Raw genomic sequence first — 20,976 nt, forward strand, 5'->3', positions numbered from 1 at the left:
TGACGCGTTCTCGAAAATTTCACTAAGTTCCAATTAGTTTCACAAATAATAAAAGGAAATAATAATAATTTACTTTATATAAATAAATATGATATTCCACGCTCACTTATATATATACATATATTGGTGTCTTTATTAAAACATTGTTTTGTTCCAAATTCATTATATCCTTTCATTAACCTAGTGATTTCGATAGCTACATTGCCAAAGAAATAAAAACGTATTCATATTTATTTACTGCTTACGCATGTCTAGATGGCCATCTGGTAGTAACTTGACCAGACTCATCACAAGGTAATATTTATACTGATTTGTCAAATATAATTTTATTTTAACTCCAAAGTGTCAAAGCCAGGAGTATGAAAACTTATTTGAAAGAATGCAATATTCTTCTTCTTCTCCTTTTCAGTCGATAGACGAGGACTACAAAGCAAAGACCCCGCCCACTGCCACTTTAGACGTGCAATTCTTCTAGTTACGGCGGTGATCTTCTTTCTGATTCTAAACTTCTATCATAGTCCAAATATTAATAGAATACAAAATGAAAGCCAAGCGGTAGAGAAATGACACTGGCGAGTAGGTCGCTGGTTCGATTTCCAGGACACAATCATTGCTGTTGTTCACACTTACTAAACTTCTAGATTTCATGCGCTTATTTACGACTACTCATCTTATTTATGATTTATAAAAATAAATTCAATATATTCGTATATGGACTAAAACGAAACATTGTCATTGGTTAAGGTATAAAAGAGGCGAATGAATTGATCGTTTCCTGTTAATTAAAGTATAATACTTCCTAAGCAAAATCCACTGATTTCTGAAATAATAAATAATGTAATAATAATATTTTCAAAATCTACGATACGGTTTAAAAATTCATATTTAAATTAATTATTGTTTATTGTCTGTCCCTGTAGAGTAAAGTTTTTTCTTAACTTCTTGCTAGAAGTTAATAGCCAGTTAAATTTCAGATTGATCACCTTATATAGAGTGATAAGAAATAGGTGTAAAAGATTCAAAACTTTTTGCTGAAAAATCATATTTACATTCACCCATTTAAGCATTTGCACCAACAACAGATCACTCGTATATTTATTATAATACATCGTTAGAGTGTTTACCGAGATTTATTTGATTTAAATTTTGAAGGATTAACCTTTAAATAACTCTAACATGAATAATATCAAATATCCTTGGGAAGTCTTTATTACTCGAACATTTTCTAAAAAGCTGCAAGAAATTGATGCAAGAAAAAAGACCGACAAGTAGTTTTCGAGTTGCCGACCACTGGCCTAAGAGAGTAGATTTTTTGTTACGAATTAAAAGCACACACTCCGAGCCACACGTTCGCACGTATCTACAATAGAATAATGAGATTGCAGCGAATCTGTGCCCCACAATAGTTTCCAAATCTAGTAATGGAGTTAGCGGTCGTAAAGTGAGCCATTCGGGATTGTACTGCCCCTATGCCGGCCTCAAAATGTACTGGACCGTATGCTTTGTTACGATATCAACACATAGATAGATATACATTGTAATACAATTGTACTTTAAACCTTATCTCTAGTACTGCTTCGACAAAATACAGAATATAGAAAAAATCTATGCATGATACTACATTTTTATTTGGTGCTTTTCAACTTAATGTCAATAAGTAATCTAGTCGTCGTTAGTACGTATATCCAAAGATATTGATGGGGGAATATACCATAAGCGCCACGTGTGGCAAGCAGGTTGATAGTCACAGTGTTGTGTTATGGTACTGCTGGGTACCTGCGTAAAGTATAAAGATACTACGGTATCCGTAATAGTCACGATAAAATACCATTTTGAACGCTTTAGATAATTATATGACTTTACCCAGTATTGGTAACGTATAATTAAAATGTAATTATATGATGACATTTAAATAATCATAAGCTTCAGAATTATGTATTCAAATAACAAATATGCTTAACCTTAATAATTGTTTTTGTAATTAAATTGTATAATTAATACTCGTTAACAGTGCCTACTTTACAGCTATATCTGTAGCTATCTAAATAACAATTTGTAAAAAATTTCGACAAATGCTTTTTGTCTTATGCCGTTTACAGTATCAACGGGCTTGAGTTGGCAAGTCACTGGAAGTGTTTAGCATTGAGTAAATAATAGACATACTTGATGACAACGTATTATTGCTGCGAAGCCACTTAATTTGATTCTAAGCCATATAACGAAACATCGAAGACTTCTCGGTTTCAACAGGTTTACGTTTGAATTTCCTGGAACGATTTAAAGGTGGTAATCCAATTGGCAAGTAATAGTTTGCTATAGCATTATATTGTGTTAATTTTAATCAAACAATTACTTTTGGTTGAATACCTCCAAGTCTTTTTCACATTTACTACAACGTTAAACATTTTAAAATAAAACCTAACCTAACCTAACCTAACCACGTCGAATCTACTGGCTCGTGATTGCCACCCGAGTATCTTTCGGCCCCAACGTTCACCGCTGTGCTGCGCCCACTGCCACTTTAGACGGTCTTGGTTACCCTTGGGATCTCCTCATTTCTGATTCGATCTCACAGCGAAACTTCGAGCACAGCCCATTGCCCGCATCATCACCGGCAACCCACATTGGTCAAAGACCCGTATCTTCAAACATATTTTTAGTTAGTAGCACCCTTATACAGAATGTGTGACCTCCACAATTCATATATTAGTGTTATTGATATATTCTCGTCCTCTCTAGTATCTTTTAAATGACAATTTCGTTCGAAATTATTGAGTACACACAATACAATTTAAACCATAATATATATATATGATACAGATGTATATACAAACACAATATATAAGTATACAAACCATAATCTTTGATCCCTGTTTATTAATGTTTTTACTTGTTCTGTCATTGTTTGAACATAAATCATTAAATGTTCTCAGTGAGATAGTTATAAGGTAACAATTGTAGCTAATTTTATATGTCTAAGCTTCTAGTTTGTACTTTCTTACTTCCTTTTGTTACTGTTTATCTCCAATAAAGTAAATAAATAAATAAAAATGTTCCATCAAGTAGGTAAAGTTGTATATTTGTTTTTGTAATATTCATGAAACAATAAGTGTTGTTTTATGGGTACAGTTTGATGACGCTACGGGACCATTAAGTGCTGCGGTTTACTACTTAGTCTCAGCGAGCCGACCTCTTCAATCAGGACACGTCCCGCGAAATTGCTTTTTCATTGTGCACACCCAATTTCCCTACTAATGTCGTGAATATTAAATTGTATGGTGTTTTTATCACGCGGCCTTTATTGACTGTATACACTTTGTTTTTTGGAGAACGAAAGCATCTTAACATTTTATCGTTTTTGCTTAACCGAGTCAGAATTATGGGGCCATGTGAGATTCTTGTGCAATTTTTTATAGGTTAACAAAAAAAATATTAGAAATTTGTGTATATATACTGTATTACAAGTAATATTATACTAAGATATTAGTAAATTTTACGTTCTACGCTCATGGTCTAACACAAATTGGATATAAGTTTTTTATTAATGTTGAAGGCTTAGGGAACTTAAGCTCAACTCAGAGAAAAAAGAGACGAAGATATTAAAAATCGACATTTTAATATCTCTGTCTCTTTTGTCTTCAACTTTTTTTTTTCGAATTCATTCAGAAGGTCTTCTATACACATATTTATATGCATACATATATATATATGTATGCATATATATATATGTATGCATATATATATATGTGTATATGTATATATTTGAGGGATGTCTGTGCCTTGCAGTGGGCATCTGACTACAGCTTCACCGACTTATCGCTCGCGAATCGAAAATCCGGAAGCTAGTAAATTTTAAAAAAATGTAGGCATCTGTGGAAACGTGCCTAAACCTAGGATGTATAATATTCATTTGAATTATAAAAATTTATACTGTAATGTAATTTTTAATTAAATCTTTTATGCAAATTTCCGGCAACCCATCTTCCATATGATGTATAAAAATAACATCAATCTATTACAACGAATAGTAAAATATGTAAAAAATGTTAGACGGCAATAACCCCTATTATTCTCCTTTGTTTTTTCACCCGAGGGTTGTTTTTTTTTTATAAATTATACGTCCATTTTTAACCTTTGACAAGGAGGCAAACGCTTGTTGTGCCGGGATGGATAGTAATGGAAATTTTATGAGCTTTTTTATGCTTTTTCGTAGCTTGTTTTTGTATACGATAAACAGTTGAATTTATATAATATATACATTTTGACTACTAACTATACATGAATATATATATGTATATATGTATGTATATATATATATATATATAGATTACGTCCTAGATATAACATATCTTTAACAGAGTTCGGCAAACTTTTTGTGTCGTAGACCCCTTGCCATGTTTTTCCGTGTTGGGTAGACCCCCTACGTACCTGATATTGATTTCCTGTAAATTTCTAACTGTAGTGAAGTTTAGTGTTAAAAACTTAAAGTAAAAACACATGTTAATTTATACATTAATTAATTGAATTTAAATTAAAACTACTCAAAATAAAATTTTGTATCTGTTATGTAAAATATACGTAACATTAAATAAACTGTAAATAAAATAACATAAGCAATAAGTCAATATTTTTAGTGAGAAGGATGAACCTGATGCTCATATATATATATATATATATATATATATATATATAATCGCCACTCCGAGCAGACGAGTTGGCCATCGTCGTGTGGTATTATGGTTCGTAGGGGACGCTACTGCCCATCCTCAAACTGACATTTATTTGTGAGCAATCCTGGGCAATTTTTTTATATAATAAACGTACAAAGTATTAATGTTATTTATTGATCTGATTGAAGGTCATCTGTTAATCTCGGCAATTCACACAGCTATGTTCGTCCACGAAAATCCTCATTCCTGATTCGACCTTATAGATATATCTAGGACGTAATCCTCTCTGCCTCGTTGAGCGACTCACAACATGACAATGCCATACGAAGTCAGACACCACGTTTCGTCATGTAATATTAAAAAAATAACCATGGTCCGGTAAAGAAAAGGGTTCGCTGTATAAAAGAAAGATCGAGAAAGAAAATTTAATATCACATGAGTCTGAATCTTGACAAATATTTATCTCAAACTCCATTATTACGATTTATGAGCATCATTTAATATTAAAAATCCTTTAGGAAGCTAGCGATACATTGAAAGCGAGGAGGTTGTCCGTATTACATTCATGATGGAGATGTCTAAGATGCGCACCCTTGTTTAACATTCCTGTCTTACCTCTAGTCTAGACTTAACCGCAGCTTTGATATCCGACCGAAGTTAAAAATTAAATTCCTTAAATTTAATATAAATTTATCAGGATTTACCGCCACGCCTCACGTGACAATGTCCGAGGGTTAATAGAAGGTTCCAGAAATTTTTCATGTCAACTTTAATTACTAAATACGTGTAAGACATCTACGATGGAAGTTTCAAGTTTAAATCAAAACTCAAGCTTTTATAATTTTATATTAGACAGCCATTTTTAAAAAGCGACCAAAAACATCATAACATAATATTCAAGGAACGATAATCGAAAATATTTTTCTGAAGTTTGATTTAACTTATTAGTTACGTTCATCTTTTAAACCGTATTAAGACATGTTTTTAAATATATTTAAAACGTGTAGTACTAACAGAACTTAGTTTCCTGTGAAACAAATATACGTAAAAGCTATACAACAAAAATAAAAAAGTAATATTAACTAGTCAACTAAGACTAAAGTCAAAAAATAACTAGGAATAAATTTATAGTGAATTTTTATCAGGTTTAGGTATGAAGGATAGTTTCAACATTGCTAAGGTCATGTAAAATTAGGTTAGTATGCAACACAATGTAATGAGGCCAGCTGAAATCTGTTACGTGATTCGTCAGTCCAAAAAAAATGTACTAAGTACAAAGATGCCATTACAGGTAAAGTCAATTTGTATCTAGTTTTTACAAATTTAACTCTTATATATTGTAATTAATCCTTAACTACCAGTATATGTACTAAGAAAATAAACCTTTCAATATTAGAGTAACCACAAATAAATAGTGTAATTTGAAGACATTATTTAGAATATGTTTTTACTAGACGCATTGAAGTGAATGATAGTCCATTGATGTACCAGTAAAGTAATAATTCAAAATCTATTGAGGGAAATACGCAATGTAAGTGTACGTAAACACTGTATTTAGAACATGTTTATACTAGATTCATTTAAGCGGATTATAGTTCATTGGTGTGCCAGTAAAGCAATAGTTCAAAAACTTTTAACGAAAATAAGCAGTATAAGTGTACGTAAAGGCTGTATTTAGAACATGTTTATACTAGATTCATTTAAGCGGATTGTAGTACATTGGTGTACCAGTAAAATATTAGTTCAAAAACTATTAGGGGAAATACGCAATATATGTGTACGTAAAGGCTGTGTTTAGAACATGTTTATACTAGATTAATTTAAGCGGATTGTAGTACATTGGTGTACCAGTAAAATATTAGTTCAAAAACTATTAGGGGAAATACGCAATATGAGTGTACGTAAAGGCTGTGTTTAGAACATGTTTATACTAGATTAATTTAAGCGGATTGTAGTACATTGGTGTACCAGTAAAATATTAGTTCAAAAACTATTAGGGGAAATACGCAATATGAGTGTACGTAAAGGCTGTGTTTAGAACATGTTTATACTAGATTAATTTAAGCGGATTGTAGTACATTGGTGTACCAGTAAAATATTAGTTCAAAAACTATTAGGGGAAATACGCAATATGAGTGTACGTAAAGGCTGTGTTTAGAACATGTTTATACTAGATTAATTTAAGCGGATTGTAGTACATTGGTGTACCAGTAAATTATTAGTTCAAAAACTATTAAGGGAAATACGCAATATATGTGTACGTAAAGGCTGTATTTAGAACATGTTTATACTAGATTCATTTAAGCGGATTATAGTTCATTAGTGTGCCAGTAAAATATTAGTTCAAAAACTATTAAGAGAAATACGCAATGTAAGTGTACTTAAAGGTATTATTTAAAATGTTTATAGTATACGCATTTAAGTGGATAATAGTACATTGGTGTGTTCGTAAAGTAATAGTTTAAAAACTATGAACAGAAATAGGCAATGTAAATGTACGTAAAGGCAAATACTCATGCACGTCATAGAGGGGTAGCGGTAATAAAACTTAACAAAACAATACAAGCTCCCAAACACAAGCTGTCATCCCGTCCGGGCGTTTTGTAAATTGGCAAAGTTTCAGATTTCTAGATCTGCGCACCCACCGTACCCGAGCTCGTACGAATGAATGACGTGAAAGGTTGCTATTGGCAACCTATGCACGACTCATTTGCGAGGTATTTCATTACGTCTGGCTGTTACAGAACTCGCTTGACAAGGGACAGGTGACCCTAACGACGCAAACCGTCCATTCGCTAATTTCAAGCGAAAATGTACTTTAATATTTACACAATAAGACAATCAAAACCGAGTTCTAAATTCGGGGTGGATATTATTGAAATTTCCATGGCTGTATTTCTCGCGAAACATTCAACAACAGACTCTATTTCCTTAAGCTTTAAGTTAAATATGAAACGTTTAGAAAACAATACAATTGTTTATGATAGATATCTGGTATTTGTTGTTGAAATAACAGCGATTTTACGGGCGTTTAATGTTAAACAGAGATTAATGATTGCAGATAGAGGTTTCGCATTAAGTTATGAATTAGTGGATAGCATTGAATTTACGTGAGCTTGGGTAGACAACTTGGTCGATTAGTCAAAGCTGTTTATTTGGTTGTACTTAAACACTATAAAATATATATTGAGGACAAATCGGCTAGTGATACTGAGAATTGCTTTTGTAGTTCGATCCCGTAATACTATTCACACTATGTGGTTTAATTACGTAGGATTGCCACTGTTCACAAACAAGGTTTTAAAGAATTGGCGGCAGCATCCTCTGTATACCAAAATACCACACTGTGATCGACAATATGCCTACCAAGGGTGGTGATTAGGATATATCGCCATTAAATATCTTAGAAGGAGGCACATGCCTGGCAATGGGAGTCAGTGAAATGACGACAACGGGTTTAAGAACACATTCAGCATTAACCCTTAATTAGGCGCATGGGGTCAGGGCCACTTGAAATTCAAAAAATTATGGCTTACAGTCTTCAGAGCGTACTAACGCTCTTTCTAGCTTCTTCAATCCCCCCGGGGTACGCAAATTAGTCGCATCCAGAACATTAACGCATGTGCATGCATCGCTGTCCTTTAGAGAGCTGACCCCATGCGCCCAGTTACGTTACATTTTTTGGCGAAGGCAAGTTTTTACTTTAGTTGTTTTTTGGTGTTTATATTAGCATATTGTTTACTATTTATCTTTGTATGTGTGTATTTTGATACGGTATGATTTCTTTATGTATTTTTGAGTTTTTTCTATGCTTTTTCTTTTTTTTTAATTGAAATGCCTAATGACCAACAAGTATTGCAATGGCTGGATGAAGTGCTTGATGAAGAGTAAGATGTCGCTGGTTCGGATTCGCAAGACGAAACTTTAAACGATGCTGTCATTGATAGTGCTCATAATTCAGAAAGCGAAATTGAGGAGTCTGAACATATCCAAGACATCGGAAGACGAAAGATAATTATTTTTTATCTCAACATACTCAGAGAAATGGCCCGAAAGTGAAATGGTGTAAAGTACCACCATCGAACGCAGTAAGGACCCGAGCACAAAATATTATTTTACATTTACCTGGAGTATATACATATCTGGCATTTGTCATACACAAAGCGAATATTGAGAAGACTTTGACATATTCAAGACGGATTTTCTTGAAGAAAATAGCTGCGGCACTTGTGGAAAATCACCAAAAACGTCGCATACAACTACGTGCTGTACCAGCGACAACAAAAAAACGGTTCCATGAAGTTTATAATGTGAACAAGGCGGTTTATCAATCGACAGCTAAGCGCGGGCGCTGTTCATCATGTCCTAGAAAGGACGACAAAAAAGTGCCAACAAAATGTTTCAAGTGTCATAAGTTTATTTGTCAGCAACACTCAAGCATTTACTGCGTCGGATGCAGAACAGAAAATTCCGCTGATGAGGCTGAATAAACTTTATTTCTTAAGTTGATCTCGGCAATGCCAAAAAAATTAGTTTAAAGAGAGGTTTACTGTTTTAGTTTTTTTTTTTAATATTTTTAATGTCATAGTAAGTATTTGTTTCTTAAAGTTAAGTATATTAAAGAACTTTATTAATTACTATAGAAATCCATTAAATTTTATTCCTTTTTGATACTCCTTTCCCAATGTTTTTTTGGGGTCATTTAAGACCCCATGCGCCTAATTGAGTGATTTTCTTAATGCGCCTAATTAAGGGTTAAACACGTCCACACTACACTTACTGTCTTCTGTCTCCCTGAGGCGATTTCATCATAAATATGTAACGATAGCAGCAGCGTCCCCTGTGTACCCTAGTATCACACTGCAATTGCCAACCGACCTACTAAGACTGGTGACTGTCAAACTTGACGCATTACCTAAGCATTTATTCCAGGTAATGTACATTTCTTCACGTGTACATGAAGAAATACAAAAGTATCAATTTTAATAGTGCCTCCATGTACATACCTTCTTAATTAAATATCATCATTACCAATTACGAGCAATGGACTCAGGCTATCTCCATACAACGCGATGGACTTTACCTGTCCGATTCCCATTTAATAATGAGCACCTTTTACAGTTATAATGATGACTACGCTAGAGAAACTGCTCGGCTATTGGAATTTTCAAATGCGAAAAGGTCTGTTCTAGAATCAAATGTATTTAATAAATTTTTACGACTTCTCAACCTTATGGATATAACGCCTGATTTGTCTGTCATTGAATGTCAATTGACATGTTTTTAAACGGTTTTATTTAGTTCGACCCGTACGGAATTTATTTGTTTATTTGGGTCAAAATTAGAAATTGAAATTTAAGCACCTTCCCGTTGTCAGATTGATCTGAATAAAATTTGGTACACACATTTAATTTAGATGACAATACAATATAATAAAATCAATAACATTATAAATCTAAGATGGCCGCCGATACAAAATGGCGGATTACATATTTTTCCTTAACCCCCTCAATATGAGTATCAAATGAAGGGGCTACACTAGTAAAACACGATGATTATGTCAAAATTTAAAATTCAAGATGGACGCCGTTCCAATATGGCGAACTAGGTACATATTTTTCCACAACCACCACAATATGGGTATCAAAAAACCGTTTAACTTAAAAGTTTTTTAAATGTATTTATTTTATTTGTATCGCTGTGCCATTAAAATTTTGTGACTTTTAAGTGTTAGAAATATGAATATATGAAAAGTTATATGAACAAAATTTATTGTCACGATCAAACGGTCCCGATTTTCACAGATGACATATTTCCTCGCAACAAATCAGTACATAACGCCGGGGGTAATCATCTGGAAGCTATTCTCCATTCAGGGGCTCGAATTTAACACAAAAAGAACCGGGGAGGCACCTCCTCATACACGCCGTCCAGAAGATAATGACCTGCTCGAAAATAGAGAGAAGAGGATATAATGCTGAATATTGTAGGGCACGGAGGAGGCAGGGGAAGTCAAGCTATTCTGGTTCCGAAGGCCGACATCGATGCGTTCGTTCAACCATTATTTCCAAATGATTTGACGTGTCATTGCCATCCCTCCATGTGCGTCAGATAAAGTTAAAAAATGAATAAATTCGTACACCGGGTTTCCTGTTACCGATATATTTCTTATAAAATATTAACCTGAAAAAGCAGATCAACTTCCTTTAAGAATAAACTAAAAATTAATTCAACTGTACGCAATCTGGTATTAGAATTAACAGTACTCTTGTTTATCATCAACTTATTATTTTTTTTTAATCTATTTTATTTTTATCTTTACTCTGCTTCGGAAAGTGTTATAAACTCAACAACAATTAGAAAAACTATATTTAGAACTCATTTTCATATTTTTAGGATTAGATATTTTACCTATGTAGATTTCTTTCCTCTTTAGTTACATATTGATGACACACAAACGAATACTAATCCTAAATACCAGAAGTACAATATCAGGGATAATTGCGAATGATCACAAAGAATCACGACTGTGTTTGTTCTGTGTTCGTATACCTTACCTTATCTTCTTAGCTTTATTTTAAATAGGCGGGTGCCTTTACAGCAGCTTCCTTTGCATATGTAGCGGTTATGGTATATTCCCTCATAAATATCTTTGGCGGAGGCCTGGACCTTGCTGTGGGCGTCCTTATAGGGAAGCTACATACTACATTCTTCGTCTTGTTTTCAGTCGGTGGACGACCACTGCAAGGTCTAGACCTCTTCCAAAGATAGCTACGATGAGTGGTCCTGCGCTGCACATATCCGGGAAATCCCCGCCATATATTGGGGCGCCTACTCACGCAGTGTCTTCGGCTCGTGGACGCCACTAGAGAGCCGTTCGGCCCCAACCGCCATTGCAGATGCGATGTGCAACTGATGCCTTGTTTTTATTATTACTTTAGTTTCTATTAATTTTTAACTCTACAGGCATTATTCTCATAAAGTACACAAGTGATATAAATAAAAATAAATTAACAAATATCATGTAAATAACACAAGAAGTTCAGCTGTTTAAATCAACATTTCATTAAATTCGCAACGATAATAACATATTATTTATTTCCTGTCAAAAACAAAAATAACTTAATAAATTTGTGAAGGAATGGATGAAATAGCATCGTATAAAAACCCAAGGTATTCCCGTGATATTTCGGCGGACGTGTTCGTAAGAGTGCGTGTAGACGGCATCCGAGATTAACATGGATGCTGCTGGCAGCCCGGAACTAATGCAGACGCTTTATCATATTATATAGAACGACTCGAGTGCACCCGGGATACGCCTTACCTCGCTTCTGTTAGAAACAAAATATTCTAACATTTTCTCTGAACACTTTGAACGCGAAAAATTCGTTAATTCGAATTCGAAATTCGAATTGCAACTGTAGCAACACAGTCTACACGATTCGCATTAAAACCTTTTTGATTAATTCAAATAAAAAGAATACCCAAACACTTCAAAATGTCTAAGAGAGATATACACGATTTTCGAAATCCCGAAAGATTCTCTAAATAACTTATACATTCTCTATATAACTTTACAGTAAGGTATCCTGGAGTACCAGGACTTTTTAAAAAACAATAAATAGCGTTGATTATTAAAAGGATAGACTTAAATCCATACACCATACCATGAGTATCTCTGCAAACAGAGTATTGTCTTCTTTATTAATAAAAAAAAAATTAAACCATGTCAAAATTATTTATTTATTATTTTATCAATTACTTTTTATTAATCAATGTCAGTTGAGCTAGTACAATTAGAATCCCGATATGATACTTGTCCTATCTTCTGTCTAAAATTGTAACTCTCATTTAAAAAAAAAATAAAACTATATCGAATAAAAATGATTATAAAATATAATAATTAAAAGTTTTATTTTTAAAAGTAACTATATCTTTGTTTTCCAAAAAAAAAGCTTGTGGAAAAAAAAGAAAATTTGACAATTTGAAGTCAATTATCAATTAGAAATAATATAACGTAATTTTTACTATCACCTTCGATTATTAAGAACTGATATGTACAGTAAACCCCATGTTCGTAATTACACAGCACCCTATCCCCATGCTTTGAATATTTACACTGATGGGAGCAAGCTGGAGGACTCCTCCGTAGGAGCGGCATTCGTTGCTTTCATGGAAGGCCGCCAGACTGCTTCCAAAAAATACAAACTTCACTCGTTTTGCTCGGTCTTTCAAGCTGAGCTTCTCGCCATTTCGAAAGCCTGCTCGTGGGCCTGTTCAACATACCCGAACACATACACAATTATTCACACGGACTCACAATCTTCCATCGCCGCGCTGCAGAATAGAAGCAACACCCACCCCATCGTCACACAAATTCACAATCAGATACACGCACGCGCGCCAGCTACATTACACTTTACATGGGTCAAAAGCCACACAGGCGTCGTCGGTAACGAGGAAGCCGACTTGGCAGCAAAGAGTGCTGCCGCAATGCACTCTCCACCGGCTTATGTCTACTTCCCAATGAGTTTCGTGAAGAGCGCAATCCGTGCGGAACACAACCGCATTTGGCAGGCTAGATACGAGAGCTCGGCACAGGGTCGACATACCATAGGACTCCTTTCGAAACTCACCGACATAAACAAACTGCGAAAACTCATCAAGACATCCTTCCATCTGACACAACTACTAAGCGGGCACGGGTACTGCAAGCAGTACCTGCACCGTTTTAAAATAATCGATAATGAGACTTGCCCATGTGACGACTCCACAGTACAGACTTTTGATCACTTACTCAGACACTGCTCCCGATTCGCATCCAAAAGACATATCCACGTGACCTTATGTGAAAACCTTAATATATCTCCGTTCAGCTTACCGGACCTTCTCAAGAAAAAATCTACAGCAGAATCTTTTGATGAGTTGGCCCGGCACATTGTCCTAAATCTCAAGGCATTTAACGGTCTGTAGCGCTTGGGCAGCGACTAAAATAAAATAATGTAGCAACTAATATATAATTGTGTATTCCAAATTGTATTGTTAATATGTATAAATTTTAGCTGTATTTACCCATAAGTGAAAATTGTGTAAAAAAAAAAAAATTGTAATAATAATATAAAACGCTGTCGTGCCTCGCAGCTGGGAGAAGAAAGATCCGTATCAAATAGCGGCAACCCTCTCCCAACTGTCTGCGTTTAGTTAAAGCGAAAGATAAATACTGTAAAAAAAAAAACACCAGCGATACAAATTAGAATTAATAAAAAAAAAAAAAAAACCCCATGTTCACATTTTAACCTCGTGGTAAAATGTCAATTGTGAATATTGCATGTGTTTTGCTAATTTTTTTTATTTTAAACTTGTTTTATGTTAAAGAAATATTTCTTGGATTAAATCCCTTGTATTCGTTTCCGACTACTGTTTATTTATTCACAACTCAATTTTTTGTTAAATAATACGTGCTATGTCCCCAAACACTTAAAATACAAAACATAAGTTTAATATGCTAATGTAAAATATATAAAGTGTAAACATTGTCGCAAAAACAAATAATTTTATTATATAATACAAATAATATTCGTGACACCTAAACGGCTATCTATACTGCGCATTTAGCTGATTCGATAAGGACATAAATCTGCCACCTTCAGAAATGCTGAATCACGTTAATAAATTTCAGAGAACTCAATGACACCCCTCTTTGACGCGTTCATCGGAGCAACAGAAATATTGAGAGGATAACGCATTTGAGATAAGCTCGGGAATTTGTGGTCCTTTTAAGTGTCTTCATAGACTATTGAATGTGAAATCAGTGCATTCAATTATGTGCTTTGAATTTCTGGAAAGGTTTTATCCATTATTCTGAAATACTTGATTTATTGTTAATAAATATATTAATTAGAATAATAGATAATTTCTCTTTTTACATTTTCTACTGCTCAACAGAAGCCTCTCTTAAAAGATTTCCAATAGGACTAGTTGAATGCGGCCTGAATCTAATGTCTTTCAGCGATTTTAATAAGGTCGTCTATCAACCTCATACGAATTAATAAACGATTATATATAAAAATAAAACCAGATATTTTCATATGTTTGTTTATATATAAATTTAAAAATAATACAATAACAAACAAGTCACGTTAGTACTAAAATAAATATTAAAAAGATATTGGACTTAATTTACACATTTTTTTTCACAACTCCCCACGATTTCAGTTCAGTTCTTACGATCGTTTTTTAATATACCATAACCACTTATAATCTGTCAATGTCCAGTTACGTCGTTCACGTATTGTTGTAATATGAAATTGTTATCACGATAACAATAACCTTATCAGATATATCTGTCAGCATCTCTTATATTTTTACAACGCAATAACGCAATAATCAAATCAAACACTTTTTGTTGTCACTGCTATAATATCGGCTACTTTAGATGCCATAACGAATCTGTTATCCAACGTTGGATTTAAACTTAAAAACATCTTCTTTAAACAACTATTGAAATTAAGAAATTTTATTTGGCACGAATTTTTCTCCAAATCTTTAATTACCGACACAATGTTAGATGCCACTGTTGAATCCATTCGTCTTAAATGTGTGCCATCAATAACAATACATGTATCCACGGCAGCTGGTTGTGATGCTTTTAAAATCGCATGACGTAAATGCTCTGCGGCACAATATGATATAATATCAGACAGCGATATGATAACCAAATCACCTTTTTCTCCATTTATTGTCTCTATATTCAAGAAAGGTCTTGCGTTTGTGTACAATAACATTCCTGCTTCCATAATAACACCAGTTACAATTCCATACTCTAATCCCACACACAAACAAACAATCATTGTAGTTGAAATAACTAACAACTCTCTTTTACTGGTCGCCCATAATCTTAAAAATATCGTATAGTCAATCATAGAGAACATTGCAGTGATAATCAATCCAGCCAAAGATGCGTTCGGTATGTAATAAAATGTTGATGTTAACAGACTTAATGCTAAGATAATTAGCGTTCCAGTAAAGATACCGCCGACCGGTGTTTGAACACCTGAAGCAAAGTTCAGAGCTGTACGGGTGAAAGATCCAGTGACTGGCATACTCTTTACGAACGAGCCGATAATGTTGCAAAATCCTAGAGCAATCATCTCTTGTGTTGCATCAACACGGACACCTCCCGCAAAAGCTTTAGCTATAGCCACTGATTCTAAAATAGCAACGAGAGGTAATACTATCGATTCAGGACCCAACACTTTAGCCATATCACTGAAGTTATAGGTTTCATTTTTCACGATCGTTGTAAATGGAGGCGGTTGGATCTTGGGTAATCCACTACCAATATCACCTATTAATCTCAAAGGCTCACCTCCAGTTGTTACTTTCAAAGTATAGGCCACAATAATTCCAATAATTACAACAATAGCGTTCCTTGCCAATGATGCGAACCATCGGAGTTGTTTCACTAATCCATCATTACGTCCACATCCTTGCCCCAATTTCTTCAAAAGAACTATGATAATAATAGTTAAGAATCCCAAAATAGGATCCCACAGTTTTGCTGTTTTGATATTCAAAACTAAATTATACACTGATTCGGCAAAGAAATTTCCTGATGAACCGCTGAGGCCGAACAGCGATTTCAATTGGGATGCAGCGATTTGCATAGCCGCAGCTGTTGTAAATCCACTAATCACAGGTAAAGATATAAATTCAACCAAGAAACCTAGATGTAAAATTCCCATTGCCAGCTCTATTATTCCACAAAGAAATGCCGCTAATACAGCAAAGTCAGCGGAATAATTTGCTACGTATTTCGCAGTCATTGTAGCCATGATTGCAGTGGGACCGACGGTTACATCTTTACAACTTCCAAAAATTAGATAAACAAATCCTCCTGTTAAACCAGCGTAGAGTCCATATTCGGGTGAGAGGCCAGCGACAACAGCGTAAGCGATACCTTGGGGTATAGCGGTCAGACCCACTGTGATCCCAGCAATTATGTCTTGAATTAAAAACGTCAAATTGTACCTTGGAAGCCATTGTAATATAGGCAGTCGTTTCTTCAATGTTTTTCCACTGCACGTGTTTTTGATACTGCTCTTGAATCTTCGGCGTATCGACGGCCGATCATTATGACCGTCGAAGGTAATGGTTGCAGTCATTTCGATAACGAGACCGTTCGTTTACTTTTACAAAGACTCACTGAATCGCTTCGACGTTGGGATTTGCTTATATTATCAACCGAGCATTTGAGTTACTTATCTCAAATCATCGACGCGATCAATCGCATCATGGTTCGATATCTAAGATTTCCACTTTGCTACCCTTGTGACACGAGATTCATTTAATCTGATGTCATCATCGCAAAAAATTTTTGAATGTTTTTCCTATATTTAATCTTTAACTATAATGCTACATCACAAATTTGCATCTGTCTTTGATGTTTATTGAATAACTTTTATATTTTTCAAACATTACCTTTTTCATTACCGATACTGTCTTAACAAATATTTTTTTCTCTTCATCTCTATTTATTTGACTCTTTTTCATGCTTAGAAAAACTTAACAATAATCTTTAGAGTTCTTTTCAAGAAACCTTTCTCTTAATGTAAACCTTTCTCGTAATGTACGTTTTTACTTTAACTTCTCTTTGCATAACATGAATATAAGTTAACGAGTGGAGATGAACTATACTCCAACACGTTTCTTAACCTACTTAAGGGTGAGATCACCTGTTTACACGATCAGGCATCGGAGGTGAACAATCACTGATGCGTCACTTTTTCCTGAAAATCATTCTAAATTTAAATTTGCAATAATGGTTTAAAAAGAAAAGTATTGTGGCCGTAGTGACTAGCAATACAAAGGGATCATACAAAAAATGTACAACGCATTTTTCAAATTGTAATGTATGCGATCATGTCATAATACTGTGAAAAGGACAAACTGACACTTTGACTTTTCCCCTTTAAACGACCTTTGCTGAATGTATGCCAATAGTGACACAGTAAACTTTTCTTTATTACTCATTCACAAGGTCTGGCCAATACGTCGCCTATGGAAAACAAATTGAATATAATTTTCCATCTATACATGTAGCCAATTAAAACATTGCTGAATCAGTAATAATTGACTATTTTATTCTATGTTAATTGCAACATCTATGTGTACTTATAAATTCTGCTCGTTTTTTTTCTGTTCTCTCTCTAATGTATTAAATACATGGTATTTTTTCGTCGTTTCAGACGCCCAATGTAAGCCATAGACCACCCTATGAAATAACTATGAGGGGATATAACATAATCGCCACGCTAGGCAGGCAGTTTGGCGATCGCAGTGTAGCTGCAGTTGCTACGCTTCTGTCCATCCTTTAGAAACTAGTTTGCGAGCTGTGGCAAGGCGATGTAATTAATGCACTGTGTTTAAATTATATATGATTGTACCCTCGGGAATCGAACCCACGGCTAACGATCGCAAGTCTCTATTTTAGTGGACTACCATTGATCTATTGTCTTTTATGCCACCTAGGTTTTGTTAAACATTACTTAGTTTTTGTAATGAAATCAAATAAACCGTTCCTATTTTGAGGTTTTGATCAAGAATGAAGACAATCAACATAGCATCATCTTCTCGTGGATAAAACGCGTCATTCAAAGAATTACAAATGCACTGCACTAATCGAATTTTTATGGTATACTGTGAACTCATGAACTTCTTCTTTTTCTTTTTAGCCGATGGACGTCAACTGCAAAGTATAGATCTCCCACAAAAATCGTCACGGCGTCCTTTGCGCTGCCCACATCAAGAGAGTTCCCGCGACCTAAACTATGTCATCTGTCCACCTAGTAGGCTTAGCTTACCCACACCACGTCTATAGTCACGTGATCGCCACTCGAGAACCTTTCGGCCTCAACGGCCAACAGCTGCAAGAGCGTTGTGTTCCGCTCACTGCGACTTCAGAGGAGCAATTTTTCGAGCTACTTTCGAGCATAGCCTTCTCCATTATTCTCCGGGTGAGCTTGAGCTTTCTTATGAGGCCCGTCGTAAGTTACCACGTCTCGGATCCATATATCATCACCGGCAATAAACACTGATCAAAGACCTTCGTCTTGAAACATTGCTTGGTATTTTCGACGAGAACGTAAACATAATTTTAGTAAAGCAACTTTGACTTTGACATGGGCTTAATAATAAAGCAAACAAGATTACAGACAAATATATTTCCCTATGTTTTTATATATAAAAATAGATATAGGAAATAGATAAATACATTACATAACTGCTGAGATTTGTCTACACACCTGTCTAATATATGTATATTATAGCTGAAATGTCATTTACCTTCGACAGTGCTACGTAAAATCAATCGTAGAAACCTAAAACGTAGTACCTTATCTGACACTTGTCGATGTAAGAGATTCCGTAGTACATTAACCTTTTTTACTATTACCTTGATTATTTTATAAGGAATCTATTTTTTGTACGATAATTTTAAATTAAACACGTTTGATGCAATTCATCGTGATATGAGTTATATATGTGTGCGTTGGTGCGATATCACGCCGGGGTTGACCGGCACGAGGGCGATAAGGGTTGAAGGGGATACCGTGGCCATGCATACAGCTCCTGAATTACACCGTGAAGTTATCATAGGGGAAAATTTTAACTCTATAGCCTTGTGATACGAACCATGGATCGTACAGCGTCTATTTATATGAATTAACATTTTGCTAAGCACTCATAATTTTTAACACCTTTAAGAATTTTTATGACGAAATGTATAAGCAATATTTATGTTTTTATATCAGTAAATAAAGCCTAACAGTTCGTTCACTACAAGAGAAACGACATTCCAAATTTTAAAAAAAAATATTCCACTAATTATGTTTACGTGACTGCACCAAAGAGGTTACTATGTTTAAAATAAGAATATTATAATATCTGTACATGGAAGATTGGTTATAGATATAAAAGCCTTAAACAAATGATTATATAGCTTATTTATTGTCAATTAATGTACGGTATATCCTATTTCAAAACAATGGTTTCAGAAGTAACAAATACCGTAATTATATTTTAAAAAGACAAATATTTTTAATTAATCGGATTATTTCATATTAAAATTAAAATATCTAGGTACTTGTATATGTTATTGGTCTGTCGAATTCAATTAGAAAAATACAATTATTGTAACATATTTCAGAGATAACTTTGTGCATGTTAATTAGTAATAAGTATAAAAGCCTTAAAAGTTTTTACTAGCCAATCAGACTTCAACCATTTTAAAACTGTAGCACCAAAAACAAAACATATTGTATAAATACATTAGGTGCATTATACATTGAAATTATTTATTATGGCAATTCTAGCTCATCAATCATTTTAAATAGTTAATTTTAAACATTACAAAGGTATATGACATACATTCTGTTGAGTTTTAATAGGCAATGACACTCTAATGGGGGAGATTTCGATCAATCACCATTAAAAGATTATGAAGGTCTGAACGACTTTAATTTAAGGGAGATGTGAAGATGAAGTTAATTGCGAAAACGATTTTTTCTTGACTACTTTTTCTGTTATTAAAAAATCGAAGATACGTGGTATATCTATTTACAAAAGTAAACAATATGTTAACATAATAGTAACTTTCTAAGTATAATGACATATAAAAATACTACGTAATTAGTCACATTTGAGTAGAGATCTGTAATACATATGAACGGATCATAAGGACTTAGCGATATTTTAAATAATTTAAATTAACATCTATCTTTCGTACACCTCAACTCTACCAATGTTGTAATATTAAAAAAAATATTATTTATATATATATATATACACACATACATATATATATATATATATGTGTGTGTGTGTGTATATATATATATATATATATGACAATAAATGTGGAAATCTAGATAGACCAACGATATAGTTAATGAATGCTGGCAGTACAATACTGTTCAATCTGGCGATCTTTGGGGAAGATCATTGCAGTGGGCGTCGATCGACTAACCCCTTTGTTCAAGAGTAGAGAATCAAAAGTCTCGTCGGCTTAGACACTGTTTGATATATGGTGTAATTATCCGCTATTCAAACTTAATCTTCACACTAAATCTACAGGCTTGAACATTTTGAAACTTTAGACAACAATGAAGTGACAATCCTTCAAGGTTTGTAGTTAGAAATTATGTTACATTAATTAGAATACATTCATTCATTATAAAGCAATTTTCATTATACAGAGCGATCGGTTATAAATGCAAAGGCTTTAGAAGGTTAAACATGTACAGGTCAT

The 20,976-nt window shown here is 34.1% G+C and overlaps 1 protein-coding gene and 1 pseudogene across 1 annotated transcript in view; both read right to left on the reverse strand.

Moving 5' to 3' along the window:
* LOC137930620 (uncharacterized) overlaps nucleotides 1-20,976 on the reverse strand; it is a 490,177-nt gene that overhangs the window by 245,831 nt on the left and 223,370 nt on the right. The gene's annotated exons all lie outside the window — the stretch shown is intronic.
* On the reverse strand, nucleotides 15,026-16,847 carry LOC137930619 (sodium-independent sulfate anion transporter pseudogene; annotated as a pseudogene).

The sequence above is a fragment of the Battus philenor genome, unplaced genomic scaffold, assembly GCF_028537555.1.
Source record: "Battus philenor isolate CCGP_79_NKW_IND1 unplaced genomic scaffold, ilBatPhil1.0.hap1 SCAF_6, whole genome shotgun sequence".
Classification (NCBI taxonomy): Eukaryota; Metazoa; Arthropoda; class Insecta; order Lepidoptera; family Papilionidae; genus Battus; species Battus philenor.